Source organism: Hippoglossus hippoglossus, chromosome 7, assembly GCF_009819705.1.
Source record: "Hippoglossus hippoglossus isolate fHipHip1 chromosome 7, fHipHip1.pri, whole genome shotgun sequence".
In the NCBI taxonomy this organism is placed as follows: domain Eukaryota; kingdom Metazoa; phylum Chordata; class Actinopteri; order Pleuronectiformes; family Pleuronectidae; genus Hippoglossus; species Hippoglossus hippoglossus.
The window spans coordinates 12987590-13006692 of record NC_047157.1 but is presented as its reverse complement, the minus strand read 5'-3'; the positions used below and the strand labels follow the sequence as shown (position 1 = coordinate 13006692).

Genomic DNA, 19103 nt, shown 5'->3' with positions numbered 1-19103 from the left:
AGTTGTAGATTTGGGATTTTTTGGATTAAGCTTTATGTTTGTCAGGCAGGATGGTTGCCTGGTTTGTCATTTGGAATAAAAGTTTCATCCTTCAGCAGGTAGCTCTGCTCTTTAACATATTTTGGACCGTTATGGATACAGCTGATCAAAAATATCTAGTCTCTGTTGTTCTCTAACGCCACACAACATAATCATTTTCAGTAGTTTTTATAGGTTAACTAGACTCTAACTTGAACTAGACGCCAATGCCCTCTCTCGCCATGTCAAAGTAGTAATTTCCCATCAATTCTCTACCGGCCCGCCATATTCGAATCAGTTATGAAACCATTTAGAACCCAGTTTGCGAACTGTTTCATAATGATCCCAAAAATGTTTCACACTTCTCCAAACAACATAGAAATCTGCTCTCTACAGCACTATTTGCATGCTAGCTTGCATTATTGTCCAAAAAGTTTTTACCGTCCACACAGACCGCCAGACCTCAGAGTTTCAGCTACAGTTGTGTCATGCAATCCAGTTCTCTCCTTCTCAACTTCTCTTTCACTCTTTAGTCTGTGTACCTGTCACTTGAAATCTGATGCACATTCGAGCCACCATCATGCACGTTCCATTGCATCCCCTCTACCACCATGGATTGAATTGATTCTGTGGGAAACGCTGCAAAGAAAGTCAAAAGAAATCCTGACTCCATTTATTTGGATTCATTCCAAAATTTACTGGGTTCTTCCTTGGGTCATGTCCCACCCCTCCACAAAATTTCATGGAAATCGGGTGAGTAATTTTTGCGTAATCCTGCTAACTATCAAACGCAGTTGAAAACATAACCGCCTTGGTCTTGGTAATAAAGAATCAAACATTATTAAGTATATGTCATAAGAGATTGGTTTCTTAAAATCCTAAATGTATTATTTGTATATGTATAGAGGATCATTTTCAGCTTTGGAATCCTTCACTTTCGGATGTGGATTTTGTTTACACAGGTTGTGTGTACTTTCCATATAGTGTCATGTCACCTTCAACAGTTAGTTGATGTATTTCTTTGAAACAAATAAGGGGTGATGTCACTGCTTTAAATACATTTGTTAAGATTAGGGTTTTGTTATGGCAAATGAATTGTTAGTAGGAGATGTAAAGTCAATGTACACATTTACAGGGTAGTGCAAAGTCCCTGTTCTCTCGCCTGATAAAACATCCAGACTAGCAGTTATCTGGCCGATGCGGCTCTTCTTTTTTTCCTGCGAAGCGTATTCTGAGAAACGAGACGAAAATATCTCCACCTGAAATGTGAGCTCTTTCTATTTTCTCTCTGATGCCGGGGGTTTCACATAAAGTTTTACATATCAAAAGTGGAATGTTCTTTCATCTGCATGCATGTCTTGTTAAGCAATATCAAACACAGGAAATGCTTTCTACATCCACATATAAAGGTTGAAAAATCCTAGCAACACATCCCAGCTTGTGCAAAAGAGGCCTTTTCTTTCTTTCTGAGTGAACTGTTAGCAATATCACTGGGCAATTAGCAAGGAAACGAGAGAGAAATGGAGAAGCCAATTACTTCTGCGAGTTAGCTAAAGGCCATTTTAAACTGTGTGCCCATGACATAATAATGTTTATGGTAAATATTATAGTTGGAGACAGTGAGTGCATGGCGTGAGAGGCGAGGGGAGAAAAAAAGGCATCAATCTCAGATCGAGAATAATTTATTAAGATCTGAGATGCAGCAATTACGTGGAAAGGACCAAAAAGAAAAAAAAAAGAAGAAGCCAACTCTCCAGGAACCCCATACATGATTGCAATCTTGATTAAATCCCCCTGGATCTAATGAGTTGATTTTCTGCTGTTAATATTGCATTGCCTGATGATGGATTCGTTAAGATAATGGAACGAAGCTAAAATATAAATGACTCCCTGTCAAGGAGCAGATTTTCGTCATTTTCCGTCTGACACCTCCGCCGTGGGGATTTGGTGAGGCCTTTTTGTGTTTAGAACCATCAGGATCTGGAATACTAATTGCTCATGTGTGGACGCGCCTAATGCCTCTCCTCCTCTCCTCAACCCCCCCCCCCCCCCCCCGCCCCACCACCACCACTCCTCCCTATTGTCTTGGTAAATATCTCCTCCACATCTCTAACACAGAAACAAAGGGACAGAAGCGGCGGTTCTTTCTGTAAGGCTGGTGAAAGTCTCTCTGTTTTACTGCGGTGAAACCTCTAAGATGGCTCAACAACACTTTTCACATTTTACAGCTAATCTGTCCTGTTTGACAACCTCGACTATCAAATCACAGAAAGCGGCCAGATATTCAAAGCTACTGCGTATAACACAAAAACTGCCCAAAAAAATAAAACAACATGTAAGCAATCGGCTTCTCATATCGACCTGTGCTTTTCAGATAAATTAATAATGTGGTCTCCCTTTGGTGCCGTGCAGAGCAGCTGAGCCGTCTCTCTCTGTTTTAAATGCTCTGTCACTTAGGACAACCGGTGGAGTAAAATGTCTGATGCATAGAATATTGATCCCGTATCACACGTGAACCACAACACACTACATGTATAATTTTTCTCCAGAGTGCAGCAGGGACCTAATGGAAAAAGCATTTGTATTAATCTGGTATTATGCTACGGTGTGAATATGCTGAGATAATATGCTGCTGGTTGTAGCGGCTCAGTAGAGTGTCGTTAATCAAACAGGAAGTCGCTGTGTTCAGGTTCGATAAAATATCCAGAGGTACAATGGAGAAGTTTGCAGCAAATGTTACAATGATGATAAGTCTCAATAAAAACTGCAGTTTGGGGACCGGGGAAAAAACACACACTTCATGTGAATATAACAATTGTAAATACAGTTATGCCATTTGTAAATTTGCTGTGTCCTACCGGCTAAATCCCAAACCTTTTCTCTCATTATCATGATCTCCATTGTTGTCATGTTTCATGCTTGGCCTGACCCTTCCTTTGTGCCGATTATAATATTGTTCCTCTTTCTATGCGTTATTACCAGGGAACCCGTCTGATTGGGCCATCCCCGAGGGCTCTTTCTTCTGCGTGTCACTTTTTGTGTCCTTTAACATGGTTTTACTAAAAAGTCTTTTTTAATCAATCAAGGAGCAGGCAGAAAATGAGCTTTGTCATGGCCGGGGCCCGGGGTCGTGTGATGCCTGCTCTGCCCGGTGACAGGTCTTCAAAAGGGATAAAAAGGAATATTTTGGGGGGAAAACGGGGGTTTCCATGGCACCAGCACTTGTTGCACACGGATCACCATTCTTTGGTCCCACACGAGATTGAGGTTTCAAAGGGCCGGACAACAAAAATTAGGCGAGGAGGGGACAGCGGGACTGTGGAGGTAGCTGCCCTCGAGCCCCCGACTCTGTCCTCTCCTGGGGGGAAAAGGAGAATAGGAGCCAGAAGTGACAACACAAAAAGGGGCCTACTATAGGTGCTGTCAAATATGCATGAGTAAATGGTCGGTTTCTCACTCTCTCTCTTCAGAACGTCAGAAGGAAACACACACACGAAAACACAATGTACACAGCAACTCAGTGAGAAGTGTATTCCTGTTGTGGCTTCCACTTCGTGTAATTAGAGGTTGTTTCATGTTGAGTGAGGTCACGTAAACTTGTACGTTTCTGAGTTTATGTGTGGGAAATGAAACCAGGAAACTCAGACAATAGATGGGCCGTCATTACAGCGAGGAGAGTTATTATTTCAAACTGTCGAGTGCCTGTTGGTGTGTTCCTGTTATTTAAACCTGTAATAATTGAGAGTTCAGCTCAACTTGTCTACTAACTTTTAATCTTACTGCCTTTCAATGTATGCAGGCCTTATTTACATTAACTGTGTTTATGACAATAAATTATGAACGCTTGCATGCAGCCATATACTGTATCTCACACATTTCCCTTTGAGGTATGTTGTTCATGGTGATTACCTTTGTGCTCCACTTAAATTCCTCTAACAATCACGTATTCCTCTGTCTTTGGGAAGTGGCATCGCGAGGTCAAGGTTTTTGCGTGTCAGGAGTCCTTTAAGCAATTTGCAATAATTTCCATAGCATCATCACTGCCACCTTCAATAACAAACAAGGTTACACACATGTGTTGCCTCCTTACACTCGCGCAGTCAGAACTGAACGGGTTTCAGTGGTGGAGGGTTTTAGCTTGTTTACACAAAGGGGTCAACATCTCCAGATACACATTTATGTGCAGGGATTCATCAGTATTTAAGAACTGAAGTATTATGTAAGGACAGGGTTGCTTGTCCCTGTCATTCTATGATGACAGCTGAGGATATTGAAATACAAAAATACAGACATGGGTCTGGCCGCATCCTATTTTAACTTGTGTGTAATTATTTATTTATTTAGTCCGTTCTTTGAGGTTCTCAACAATGTGCTGCCAGTCTGTTTAAAAGGTTAAGGCAGTCGGGATATGTTCCTTGATGGGATTTTATCATGCTAGGCATGCTCTGTTTCCTGATGAATATATTAAAATTATTACTGTGCAAACAGAGTTTCTAATTACTGACCTGCTTGCCATTGTACTGTGCGTTCTGTATGCCCCCCCTCCTTCTTCATGCCTTGTTTATTTATCTGCACCAGTGAATACAGAATAGTCTATGCAATGTCATTTCCATCCACATGAAAATGATTTTGAAAATGCCAATCTTGCCTATTATACAGTGTAATTACTTGTCTGCTTTTTGATTTTATCATATCTTCAGCCAGTGGGAAGATACTTGGAGGGGCTAAACATCTTAGCGTAGCTTGTCTGCTGATGAATTGCAGTGGGGGAAAAAAAAAACCAGTTTGCGAATGAAAGTGCAACATGTGCAGAGTCAGGGAGTGTATTGGAGGGTTTACCTACTGTACACAGGGCGTCTTTTGGGTTCAGCTAACTTTAAGGTTACAGACATTAAACTCAGCATCAGAGTCCTATGGAATACATTTTTCAAATACATACTCAAAAGAACATTTAGAGGAAGGTATGTAAAATATGGGAAGATGGAACTACCTTGATGCATTCTCATGTTATGAACGAGCTGTCGCCTTTGTTTTCACTCAGCAGGTTTTTCTACTTACAAAGCCAAAAACGTTATTTTTCGAGTTCTTTTTGATTCTCACGCCACACTTGTGGCATGTCACCTAACTGCTCTTTTTCAGTGGTTGCAGTGTCTGCGTATGTGTGCGGCGGGAAAGTGTCACCCGTTTTACTGGAGCATCTGCACTACATCACGGAAAAGGGCAACCCTGTTGTTTACTTGTCTGCCTGCAATGTTGCACAGGGGGTTGATCAGGGGAGTTGATAGGAGCTGCAATTTAAAAAGAGGACACTGCAGCTCTGAACAAAAACAATTAAAGGAAAATGAAAGATGGCCCCCAAGGGTTAAAAATAGAAAATTATCAACATGCATGCCGGAATCCACTACCCCCCCACACCACCCCCTGCACCAGTACCCCCTACACCCCCCTCAAACTTGCTGGGCCTGCATTGTTATGTATGATCAGATCTGCCAGTTCTTCCTCTAAGCTCCTTGTCACATTTTGACTTAATGAAGTGCAACTTAGAAGGGAATTGGGTTCATCATGCTAGTCGCACGATGCTCCCTTGTTGTAGCAAACAGGAGTGGCATGGGACCGAAGCGCTACAGCGCGAGTCGTTATCATTCCGGTCAGTCTGTTTAACACAAAATTAAACAAAGAACTAATTAGTGCCTCATGAATTAATAACTGCACTGTTGCCGAGAAGAAGTTAGGTTGCTGAGGGGAGATATAAAATAAGTAGGAAGATCAGGTTAGAATTATTATTACTTTTTCGGCGGCGCATGGGCTCTCAAGGTTAGGAAACTTTTGAGAGGATTTAAGAGTGACTCAACTGGTTCTGCCAAAGTCAGTTTCTGTCCTGACGTAACACTGCCAGGGTTAATGGGTGTCATATAAGACAATGCACTTTTCTGCACAAAAGAAGGCGGCATATAGTTGCAACTGTCAGCTTTAGATTTTAGCCATGGAGTATGAATTAAAAACCAGCACTTTGAATTCTCCACCCCAAATTCTATGAATCCTTGAATTTTGCTTCTTTATTTAAACATTTCATGGGAAGTTGATTTGTTTTATTCTTCGTTCTGCAATACTGTGTCGACTCATTCTTCTATTCGAGGGAAGCTGTGATTAAGATATCCACCGAAGTCTGACTTTAAGGTTACTGCCTCCAAGTAAATTAGACATAGTTAAGTGTACTCTACACCTGCTCGCCACGCTTCAGTGGGCTTTACAAACTAGAGCCTCCTCCCTCAATCACCAGCCTCTCTCTCCCCTCCAGCTATGATACGGAGCCTGGTTATCTGTGCTGTTTTTAATACTGTAAAACCAAATAGACGGGAGTGAACAAAAGTACACATTTTCCTTTGCAGTCAACAAGAGGTTTTGCCACATCGGGCGCAACCACTGCAGATTAGATGAGTTGCGTAAATGCATGGATTTCTCAAGAGAGTGCACGAGGTATATATTCATGGGAATAATCAGCGTCTGAGGTTTTAATGTTTCTCCTTTGCTCTCTTTGCACAGATGAAGTGAGCCCCTGTGTGGAGTGATTCCGCAGGAAGAGAGAACGAGGTAGGACAAATCCCCAACATGACTGATTACTGTCCCCACCATCTCCCCTGTTCATATCTACAACAATATCAGGCATCTTCATTAATCCCCATGGATCAATGTGTCTGGGGGTTGTAAAAATTGACAAATGACTTATTAGAATCCCACCGTTTTATTTTCCAACTGATTAACTCACAGCAATGTCGTACACTATACAGGCACACTGATGTATCTGTTTTCCAAAGAGGGCCTCTCTCTCTCTCTCTCTCTCTCTCTCTCTCTCTCTCTCTCTCTCTCTCTCTCTCTCTCTCTCTCTCTCTCACTCACTCTCTCTTTCTCTCTCTCGCTCTCGTGGCATGAGAGATCCATACGGTGCAAAAAGCAGCCCTAACACTGTATTAAAAACCGTACCAGGCTGCAACGACTCAAAACTACAAGAACAATAAGGTGCTTTTGACACATAAAAAGTGCAGTTTTATTAGTTTCCTGACATATACAGGAACTACACTCTGCACTTCTTTAAATGCATGAGTGAACACAGACCAACCCATTGGAAAATAATCAGCCAGAATATGAAAAGCTTTACACTGGCAATAATAAATATATATGTGTTTCGTCACTGTCGTACTTTATTCTTTTTCCTGCGTGTGTGTGACGTATTCTCGTTAAGCAGGTTACATTCTGTTGATTATAACTCAATGTTCTTTTATGCCTGCTTTATGTTCAGACGGTGTAGTGGCAACATCCCACATTGTCATCTTGACAAAATAATAAAATGTTTCCACAATATGGCATTTATTACTGTCGCAGACATTAGACACAGACATCTAAGTACAGATGACATCCACCAAATTAACAAGAGTATAAAACCTTTTGTTGCTGATAAAAAATCTGCCCCTGTACAATTTGACTCTCGAGAGGACACTAATGACTTGTGACTTGAAGAAACTGGGTTGCTTTTTTTTCTCTCTCTCCCCGAGATGAAACCTTCTGTGCTAATGATGTTAGCTGGTATAAGCACAATGCTGATGTGGGAGTCTGTCATGAGGATGCATACAACAGCCCTTGCCCCTGGCCTCCTAGTCAAGAGGGATCTAAACATTCAGAAGTGACACCGTGGGCTGTCTCATGTCAAATCAGAGACCCTCGCTATCACCGGGGGGTGGCATGGCCGTGAATTGAGGCGGAGGGCTACATCACACTCCTTTGTTTCTGGTGGTGTCACTCACGCACCAGAGAGAAGACACACTCCTTGCATCAATCAGAGCCCCAGATACAAGCCTAGTGTACCTCCCTACGACTTGATTATGACACTATCCACAGATCCCCTCATAGATAGTATAACTATAGCAGCAACAGGAGAGTGAGACCCGCGGATCACATTCAGCCGCAATTCCCTAAAGTCCCCCAGCACAACTGGACAAACACACAGAGACATTATTAAACAGGTTCCTTTGGAAGTCCTGTGAAGCAAAGTTAAGTGTGAGTCAACTGCAGTGCAGACTACATATCCTAACTTAAGTCTTCCCTCGTGTAACCACATAAGAACAACATAACTGACTACAGTTAGTTTAATTGGCTTTTGATATATGTTAATGCAGCTAATCATAAAGGCCAGCTGGCTCGAACACACAGGGCTGGCATGACATCCCCCTCCGCTCGTGGCCCCCACAGACTCGGGCTAGGGAACACTCCTCGAGCAAAGTCCCTCTCTTAGACAGTGGGAGGAAAATTAAACTGCCAAATTTGTTTTCATTGGTTCCAGGGACAATCTCAGGGGACTTCAGGGCTTTTAATTGAGCTCACTGAGCAGAAATTTGTGGGGCTGCTTACCAACAAGAATGGTGTCTCCCTATTAATTCTTTTCAGTCTCAGTGAAAGATCCGGCAGATTGGGACTGACTGTAAAGTAAAGTGACGCTTTGCTAAAAAAAAATTGTGTGTAATGTGTGTTTTGTACTTCAGGGCTCTGTTAAGGTTCCTTTCTTGATGGAAAACAAGGGAATTGGTTTGATAATGACTGATAATTGAAATTCAGAATCACTTTGTTTGGTGTTTTGTTAGTGTGTGTATGTGTGTGAGTGTGTGTAGGAGGGTAATAATTCTTTCATAAACAGGAGCTCAAACTGTCGTGGATAGAGGTAAATATAGACCACGGTTTGCCTTAGGTACGATAATTTGTCTCACAGATGAAAAAAAGAGCAACAACTCCTTAAACTAAATTCTGTGTTATTGAATCACTCTGTGTTGTATCATAACAAAAAGGAGAAGCTGCCTTCTCATTTTCCGCACATCACTCTGTCCCTTACTTTTTCTTCTTTTAAAAATTTCCCTGTGTGTCAAAACAAGCAGAGGCTACATGGAAACGGCAGCCCTGTGTAAATATTTATGATGTAACATCTCCATGTGAATAGACTTTCCTCCCAATCCATCCATCATTACGGGCATATCGTGAAAGCCCACCTCCCGGTGGCGGCTCAGGGCCTTAGGAAGCTCAGACAGGAGCGGCGTGTCCCCCTCTCATTCAAAGTATTTGTTTTTCTTTTGACTAGGGGCAGCCCAGCTGTGAGGGCATTTCATGTGTCAGCCCCTCGGTTCTCATTCAGCGCCGACTTCAAAGCCCATTTTTGGCCCATTGTTTTCTGTGACGTGGCCGCTAGAACCGAAAAATGCCTAAACAGAAAAATGTGATGTAGGTCAAATTACAGCAGTTGTGGCCCTGAAAAAAAGTGGAATTCTTATGGTCAGAAAATAAAGCCCTGGTTACCGCCTGACCCCGGCTTTTGTGCTTGTTGTCCATGTACCTCTTTATTTGTTCATGGCAGAGCTGAATGAACGTTGGGAAATGTAGACTAAAAAAAGGCTGTAGTCCACAGAGCTTTGAAGAAAATCCTTTAAGTTTAACCTTTTCGTAGCTACTTTTTTCGAAAATTCACTTGGGAACTCAATGTCCAGTTGCTGAAGATGTGTTACAAATTATTTTTGGTTTGAAGCTGAGGTCCTGTACGTTGAGATTATTTGCTGCCTGTAATAATTCTGAGACTCACTCACAGAGTGGGCACGCTCAGTTCTCTGACTTGTGCAATGGCTTGAATGGCTTGTCATTTATTTGCTACACACAAAGTGGGATGGAGGATCTGCTGTGTCTTTTCAAGCTCTGCAGTCTTAAAGAATGCAAAGGTGTAGTAGATTTATGAGGTAGTGTGTTTGTAGAAGTAGGTAAGTCTACTGCCTTACCTAAGTGGATTACAAGGTTTTAGGCTTTTCTCCTTGCACAACTTATCAGCAGAAAATAGGCGTTGCAGACGCTAGCGAAATATTGCCACCCAGACTCTCATAACATTATCATTAGCCACGGAGGATTGCTGAAATGTGATTAATACATCACCATTTTGACAGACTGAGCCTGAAAAGGTAATATGGATTATTACAATGGTTGTAGAGCTCAATACCGCCATCCAAGTTTATCCATTTATCTGCAATGATGAGGTTCCTTTGTGTTGTATAGCATTGTAACATCTATCTAAATAACAAAAGATATCTCTCCCATACACAATTGTTATGCTGTTAATATGCAGCCCATGCAACAATGCACATGGGAATGAAGTGCTGAGACAAACTTGACTCAGATCAGGGAAAAAGTCCATAGAACATTATGAGCGTTATGAATCGATGCTCCAGCCTCCAGCACTGGGCACTTCTTCCTTTCCTAAGGTATCTTATTACCCTCAAACAAAAATATTGCTTCTGTATTGTTCAATTACAACTGGTCGAGTGCTGAATGATGCAATTCACTAGCTAAGAGCTACTTTTTCTTTGTCTGTGTACACACTTTGCGTGTGTTTCATTTAGTTGGCCTTGGATGATACTGAATAAATACCATTTTTCTGTCGTTTCAAGTGCCTCTTTTCTCTCTGCGGATCCATTCAAGCTTTCAATACCTTTTCTCCCCTCTCCTCTCCTGTCTCTTTTTTCCACGAGCAGGAGGGTTTTACTTTACTCCTTTGTCATCCTAATTGATTGCATTAACCTTTTGAGTATTGAATTTCCTGTGCATCACGCCGAGCACAATGTGGAATATTATCATAATCCTTCCAAGTAATGGACACAGGGCAATCAACAATGCTTTAGGAAAAGTACATCTTTGAAAGATGGAGCGTCGTATTATTTTCCGTCCAAAGACCTGGACAAGCTGAGACTTTAGAGCTTTAAGAAACTTTGTCAATAAGTGAGGTTTTTTCATCTATTTAGCAACTTGGGACTGCTGCTCTTAATATGTGCTATGTTTGGAAACTATACGAAAGTTTCTGTCTTCTCCTGATGAATATGATTGATCTGTAAAAGACATTCGCACAAACACATATAAACACATGTTTTCTGTGATATTTAATATGAAAGATAATTCTAATTATGCTGGACCAGCAACAGGCACCTGGATATCCACTGGTTGGAATGTGTTTGACAACATAACATAATTTTCTTGTTCTGTGCTTGTTTTTCATATAATTTCAATTTAATTTTCAATTCAGTGATTACTCAGTTTATTCTTTAAACATTTACACATTTTTTTAAATAACATTTCATTGACAAGAACTACAACGCCAATCAAACGCATCATCATCTCAGTTCTCATGGTATAAATATAAAAGATTATTGGAAAGTGGTCTGATAACAAGATTATTTTTGTTTGTCATAAAACATAGCAAAAAAAAAGAAGAAGAAATCTCCCTTAATCCACATCCACACCAAAATGTGATGAGATCTTTTCAGCCCCAGACCCCATCCCCCCACCAACTTAAGTGGAAGTAAACCAAGAAACCACCAAGTAAACCAACTAAGGGCACTCAGAGAGCTCATACCTCCACCCCAAGGCCCAACCCTTCACACACTCATAAATATAAACCCTTAACATGGCTGCTTTTATGTCATTGAAGATCAATGAATTATTCTCTGAGAAATTAACGGAAATGTTGAAAAACAGCTTATCTAACATTAAAGAAAGTGAACAAAAAAAACTTGAAACAAAATGTATTGGGTTCTTCCCAGACCAATACCACATCCTGCCACCAAGTTCCGTCGTAACCGTTTTAGTAGTTGTTGTGTAATTCTGCTTACAAACAGACAGACAAACAAAAAGACAAAAAACACAACCTCCATGGTATAGCTAATAACTCCAACATGCTGTGAGTCTGAATATCTCTGAGAAGTTACACAATTTAGGCCCACAATACTACAATACATCAATACAGCCCACTAAGGTTGTTGAAGTGGCTGAGTAACCACTCTGCTACACAGCGATAGCAATACTACCAAGTGAAAGTTGGCTTCACCTGTGACCAAAGCCGTAGATACTGACTGGACTATGTTATTTAATGGAGTGTTGAGAGCTGGGATTGCGCTCTCTCTCTTTCAAGCAGTTGTTTGTGAAAGTCACAAGATCCTGGTTGTGCACAGGTGTGTTTGAGTTTACCCAGAATGGGAAGGTCACTTATGCTGCATGTGTTTGACTGTTGTTTGTCCCTATGATTCAGCAGTGACTGTGTTGTGAGCCTGGAGGACTGCAGTCTCTTTGGCTTTAGAAGCAAACAGCATAGACAATGGAGGAGTCTGTCTCTCTGTCAGTAGTCACTTAGGTAGACACAACTCTCAACAGTCAAGGCAACTGGGATGGGTTAGAAACACCCTGAGAGACTGGTGGTTCATCAATTTCTTATCTATACCACTTTAAGGGCAGCGGGAAAGAAGCTGGAGTCAGTCCCAGCTGACATTGGGTGAGAGGTGGGGTACACCCTGGATAGGTTGACAGCGTATTACAGGGCCAAACATACAGAGACAAACAACCATTCACCTTCACACCTACGGACAATTTAGAGTCTCCAACCTAACCCCATTCTTCATCTCTTTGGACTGTGGGAGGTGGATGGTGTACCCGGAGAAAACCCTTGCAGACACTGGGAGAACATACAAACTCCACAAAGAAAAACCCCGGCCAGGAAGCAGGAACCTTCCTGCTGTGAGGCAACAGTGTTAACCGCCACATTTTTTTAAATAATGGAAAATGTTTTACAATAATGTTTTACAACCCACTACTTTCCCCACCGGAGAAAGTAAATTCAAGCCCAGGTTCACACCTCAAATTCAACAGGACCAAAGCAGATTCCTGGACACATGAGAAGTGTGCGAGCTCCTGCTCATCCTTCTTGCTCATCAAGTTCACATATGTTTCATGGATTTGGAAGAGGCTTATGAATGTGTCCCTCAGGGTGGTGAGTGGGGGCAGCTTTGGGAATAAGGGGCCATACGATCCTACATGCCATTTAGTGCTAATTTTGTCAGCTGTTCTTAGATTTAGTTGAAGTCCTACTCCTGAGATACTCCTGAGTCAACCCACCCTTTTTTATTCTTAGTTCATTTTATGGAGTAGAAAGTAATATGTAAATTGTATGTCTCTGATGCTTAGTATATTTAGCTCGAAGCAAACTACTAAATGGTTCTCATGTCTGTCTTGTTTTACATTGCAACAATGCAGTGATCTGTACTGTATGTCTAGTAGCATGTGTATCTCTTTTTTCACTCTAGATGTTGTTATATATCTACTCTGAGAATGTAAATTTGTTTTTAGTAAAACATGTCTTATCGTAATTACGTTTTGGTGCAAACAATGTGAACAGTTGATGGGTTTCTGTGCATAATGTTGATGAGTTCATGAGGTTCATTAGGGTAAAGTGATAGTGGAGTAAATCGAGAATATTTTCAAATACTGCTTAAAGGTAATATTATTTCATAACTACAGATAGTTTCTGGGGATTGTTCAAAGCAAGTCCACTCATATTGGTTTATTATCATCAGTTTTACAGGCCCCGAATGATATGAATGGACAGGGACAGTGAAATAAATTTAAACAGGCATCACTCGTACAGTATATCCCTTTGAAACACAACACCTCCGCTACGTCAGTGATATTAAGGCCCCAAGCCTAAAACCTACAAAAGACACTCCAAGGATAACAGTACAATAATAGCCCGTTAACAAGGAAGGAGGTAGCCTATTGGCCTATTGAGTTTAATCTATCACTGAAGCTACTTAATTTAAACAAGGTGGTAAAGGAATAAAAAGTAGTTTATGTTGCAAGACCAGTGTAATACCCATAACTGTCTTATAAAGGCTTAATGTCAGGCGGCCTTAGGAGAGGTGTCACTAGAATAACACTGATCAGCCTTGAGCTGGGGAATTAGAGACAGCAAATCTTTGAGTATACTGTGACAACTGGGATAGTTTAGAAAGACACAATGGGCAGCAACTTTCTTTTGAAGAATTAATATATATTTTTTATAGCGCTTACACCCTCCGCCAAGGAGGTTATGTTTTCATTGGCGTTTGTTAGTATGCAAAAACTACTGGATAGATTACCATGAAACTCGGTGGAAGGATGCGGTAGAGGTCAGGAAAGATGCCATTAAATTTTGTTCTTGGATCTTGATGAATAAAATCAGGCATGTTTGGGAACGCTGATATCTATCAGTTTGTGCAATTTAGTGCAGCTTGATGAAATACAAGGCGACTGCTGGACCTAAGAAGAGGAGTGCCCTCTACTGAGTGCCATTCTAGTTATGTTATTGTATTTGTTTTGGGTACCATATGAGGAAAAAGCCACCACAGAAAAAAATGGAATAACATAATGAGAAACCTATATTTACACAACAACAGATATCAAACAGCATTTGGCCTTATGTTATCTGAGCTTTGTCAGCTTTGCAGATGTAGTTTATTTATAATGGTACAAAATGTTGATCGTCCACAGCCCACTCTGTATGTTTCTGCTTTAGTTACAGTATTGGAGACGTCTACACGCTGCTGTGTGTTTCTCTGTAAACACTAGCTTAAATGCATTAAAGTAATTGATTGTTGAAAAACAGACAAAATCATCATGTTATCGTGTTTCCTTGGCAACAGCCAGTATTATCTGGCTTCTGTTGATGAATTGGAGCAAAACAGCCTGTAATTCATATCAAGTCTGTTATATTTTTCAGCTCAAAGGGGAAAAATCAATTGAAACAAGCTCTTATGCATGGATAGATGCTAGTTTTGATCAATACTACTTTCACGGGGATAGTGCCTTTGAGTTTGATTGAGACCTGGATATACAAAGCTGGCCAGTGGTGCTCTGCAGGACCCGTGCAGAAATGTAGATATTGAGAGGGGCCACAGTCACTGTTTGGGCGTACCTTTTAACACATTCACCTGAGTTGTATTGATCAAAATAGAATGATGTGATTGACTGAAGATGTAGGTCAAAAATAGGTCAAGGTCAGTCAACACCACAAAGCCTAATCCTGTCCACCTTTTGTATTCCATCAAGCGCCACTGGTATTCCACTGGGAACTTCTGTGCCCTCAGCATATGGAAACCAAGGGCCCCTTGGTTCAATTATACAAGCCCATTGAGCTTCAGAATATTGACATATCTCGGTATTCTGTAAATGTCATGGATAATGATCAACCTGGTTCACCAGAATATGCTTTCACAGAAACCAAGATCTGGGGGAAAGATGTGGAGTGAATTGAATTTGTAGGACTATAGCTATAAGGTCAGGATTTACCTGCCTAAAGGTAGAGGCTTAATTTCTATGAGAGTTGTCTTCTCTGAGGCAAGGTCTATTACAGACACTGTTCACAGAAACAGTGCATATACTGTTGTTAATCTAAAAATTTGATCACAGTAATTACCACAGAAACAGAACTCAGGTTGAATATATTCAGAAGGAACATTCAAATTTGTTTGGTACGTACCTCGGTTTTGATTTATGGTTTGGTTTGTTTTTGTTACAGCGAAAACAAGAAATACAAAACGTTAAACTACTTCCTCTTTCATTTAAAAAAACAACCAAAACACTAGTGTACTTAACAGAGGTTGTCAATGGTTGACATTCTTAAAGTCTGTAATTATGCTGCAATTGGCTGCAACTTTCTAATAAAGTACATTTACAAAAGTAATTCAAACAATTGATTATGGGGTTTGGTTACTGTCATCATGTTTTTTAAAACCTGAGTATGGCCGCGTTGGTTGGGTTTTCTACTTTACAGGCACTTGTTTACAGGCCTGTAATTGGGGAAAACGTCGGGCTCAAACACAGAGTTTCAAACTGAGCTCCGCACACACACATATTTTTGTACATGCAGTGTTTGTTTGGTACCGAAGGACCCTTACCAACATTTTTCGGGAAAAATACCTGTGTCATTAATTTTGTAATTCTGTTTTTTACACTTCACTTTTGTAGTGAATTAAATAAAAAAAATATGGCGGACCACAAAAAACCTTCAATTTGAAAATGTGTAGCTGCTGGACTATTTTACCAGTGTTTTTGTGTAGTTAGGGGATCCAAAAGGTGCGTAGCCATACCAGAACTGTAGGTAGAGATAGTCTCAGATGGGTCTCAGATAAAGTGCAGCCTAGTTTTTTAAAGTTTTGTAAATTTACAACATTCTGACATTATAAAATCCTCTTTCTTGACCTTGCAGTTTCCATGTTGCAACTCTTCTCTGTTATTAAACGATTAGGACCAGGCTGCAAAGGTCTTAGAAGAAGTCAAAAACACAACACATTATCGGAAACATGCAAACTTCACATCTAACTTAAAGTGACCATATTTATTTGTTTTGCTGCTTTGTTGTATCTGTTCCTGTCTCTTTCTCTTTGAATTCCCAGTCTATTCAGCGACAGCTACACACAGAATCTTAATTGATCTAATCTGGTTACTGCTTTCTATTTTCAACAGTTCCATTAGAAAACTCCCATCCTCCCCCACTCCCTCTCCCTTCGCCTCCCACACTCTCTACCCCCCATCTGCCCTGACCTACATGGTAGTCACATGGCCCCGGCTCCCTGGCTTGGCATTTTATGGAAAATCTGCAGGAGATAAAGCCACAGGGTTTAAAGTGTTATCCCTGCCTGTCCTTTGAGAAGGGCTAAACACTGAATGAGGTGTTATTGCATCAATGCTGTTGGACACACACAGGCAGCAAAGAGGATATCTTCATCCTGTCTTCCCTCTCTCTCTCTCCCCCTCCCTCGCTCTGTCTCTCCCCCTCTCCCTCCTCTGTTTGATTGGATTTAGTAGAGTGTCACCACTGTGACTTTGGGGGATTTTTCTTTGCCTGTCACTGTCTTCTGCATGCTTGCTTGGGTTATTTACTTAACTTGTCCAGAAAATGGACTGTGATCTGCAGCTTACCGCCAAAGCTAGGGAGAGACAAGTGCCACATGCTAGTTAAGATATGCCAGACCGGCACCTAGACGCTCGCTCCCTCGCTCGCTCGCCTGCGCTGGCTTGCTTACTCCCTTGCCGGTGCTGAGGGCTTAGTTTTGCACTGTGACCGAGTCCCCTTCACACTGTTGTCTGCCTGTAAATTTTCTGCTGCCCTTGCTATTCAGCCAATTACAGCAAAAGAGCTTTAGCGATTTTTTTTCCCCCCTTCTCCTTCTCCTGGTGTATATTTATATATTTATTTAACAAGTGAATGATAAGCATTGCTGAAGGTTAAAAAAATGCTGAATTTCATAGTGTATATAATGTCAACTTTTTTTCCATTGCAGGACAAATCAATAGAAGCTAGCTTTATCTTGCGCAGAACAACTACCTACACCACAGACTGATGCAGATTCTTTGCCTGTTGCATTTCTAGATGCAGGATTTTATATATTTTTTAAATATATATTCTATTTTTTTAATAATTCTATCATTGATTCACATAATAAAAGAAATATAATTTTTTTTTATAATAAGCATTATAGCATCATTCTGGTTTGATGTCTTGCGCTTTGACTTGTTTGAAACGTTTGCTCCATCGTTATTGAACTGATAGCAATGACATGAAACAGCCATAGTTCTTAATATTAACATGACTGTAAGAGATACTGTAAGGGTGTAAGTGAAGACAAATAATTTCACTTTATCTGCAGTTTGCAGGTGTTGTTGTTTGTCCCACTGCACCTCCTGTAAGTTTTATGCTGTCAGCGTCTTCCCACTCCTCTTGACATCAATCTGCTTTGTCCCATACTGTCAACCTTAGAGCTCACAGCTACATATTCAATAATTGAATTGAAAAATACACACGCTTTAACCCGTCTGCACAGTAATGAAGTGTGAAGTTCTTTAATTCTGAGTTGTTTATTCTTTTTGAGGGACGTGGTACAAAGTATGTTTCGCCTGATGTCTGCGAAAGGCCACAGGATGACTATCAATACAATGTCAAATGTAATGCAGAGCCACAAAGCAGTTTAGGAATGCATCTGAAGTGCTTTGCCATGTTGCATTCTGGTGCTAAAATGACCAGAGTGCTATTTTCCTGAAATAAGATAAGAGGGAGAGGACAGCTTTGTATCACTGTGACGATCGGTTGGAGTCGCACTGTAGCTAAACTACAGGGCGGCGTGCAGGCTTGCGACAGTCCCACTGCAAACCAAAAAAAGAACATCATATAGGTTGTTATTGTTCTATCAGTCATAAAAAACTAACCAGAAGTTACACAAGTGATAATTGTGCATAAAAGAAGTGATACCACAAAATACACAGTGTTCCCAAAGAAGAGAGCAGAAGAATAAAGGGCTCTTTCCACCAGTGTGAAATCAGCCACGCCTAACAGTGGGAACGGAAAGAAAAACTGCTTAATGTGACAAAATAAAGACAGAAACACTCCGAGGGAAAGTTAGAATTAGGATCCTGAAAGATTTATGCCTCCATTTTATTTATAATTTGTTTTCTTTTCCTTATTGGAATTGAGTCGGAACTGAATATTTGATGAGCACAGCCTAGAAGTAAGGATGTTATGTCAGCAAGGAAACAAAAAGAAAAGAGAAACAACTAAGAACTGTATTTTGCAAAGTTTGCGCTTTGGAATAAACTAATATGCCTCCGCTTTCACAAGTGGCTTGTTAATTGAATGTGGGGGGGGGGGGGAGTTCGCTATCTGCAGGTTGCGTTGGGCCCTGGCGAGGCTTGTGCGCGCCTTTCCGTCTGCACCGCGCTGAGTGCTGGGTACTCTCCGTGCACAGAACACCATCTGCATTTTGCTGTTAACGCGCCTTCACATCCGAGGGAGGATTAGAAGGAAAATCCCCAGGTTTTTTCCAACCAGTTGACAAATATCAGATTTGTCTCTAAAAAATTAGCTCCATCTATACCTCCCACCATATGACACACACAAAAGATTATCTTTAATACCCAGCCAGCTTGGGTGTGGAAAAAGCAGATTAAAGTTTCAGTTTGGTCATATTTACCCATCCACTTCAAGTGCTAGACCGTCTGCATTACACAGCAGACAGACCTCTTCACAAAGAGCCCTCCCACACACACACACACACACACACACACACACACACACACACACACACACACACACACACACACACACACACACACACACACACACACACACACCCACCCCCAAGCCTTTACCTTCCAGAAACAAGATGTCTGCCTTGAAACAATTAGACATCATACTTAAATAATTCATCATT

The 19103-nt window shown here is 41.0% G+C and overlaps 1 long non-coding RNA gene across 1 annotated transcript in view; it reads left to right on the top strand.

Annotated features, from left to right (window-relative positions):
* The window catches only part of LOC117764406, a 73466-nt gene extending 66668 nt beyond the window's left edge, over nt 1-6798 (top strand). The window contains exon 4 of the long non-coding RNA XR_004614388.1: nt 6562-6798. This is a non-coding gene — a long non-coding RNA (uncharacterized LOC117764406). The remainder of the gene's footprint in view (nt 1-6561) is intronic.
* Nucleotides 6799-19103: the final 12305 nt, after the last annotated feature.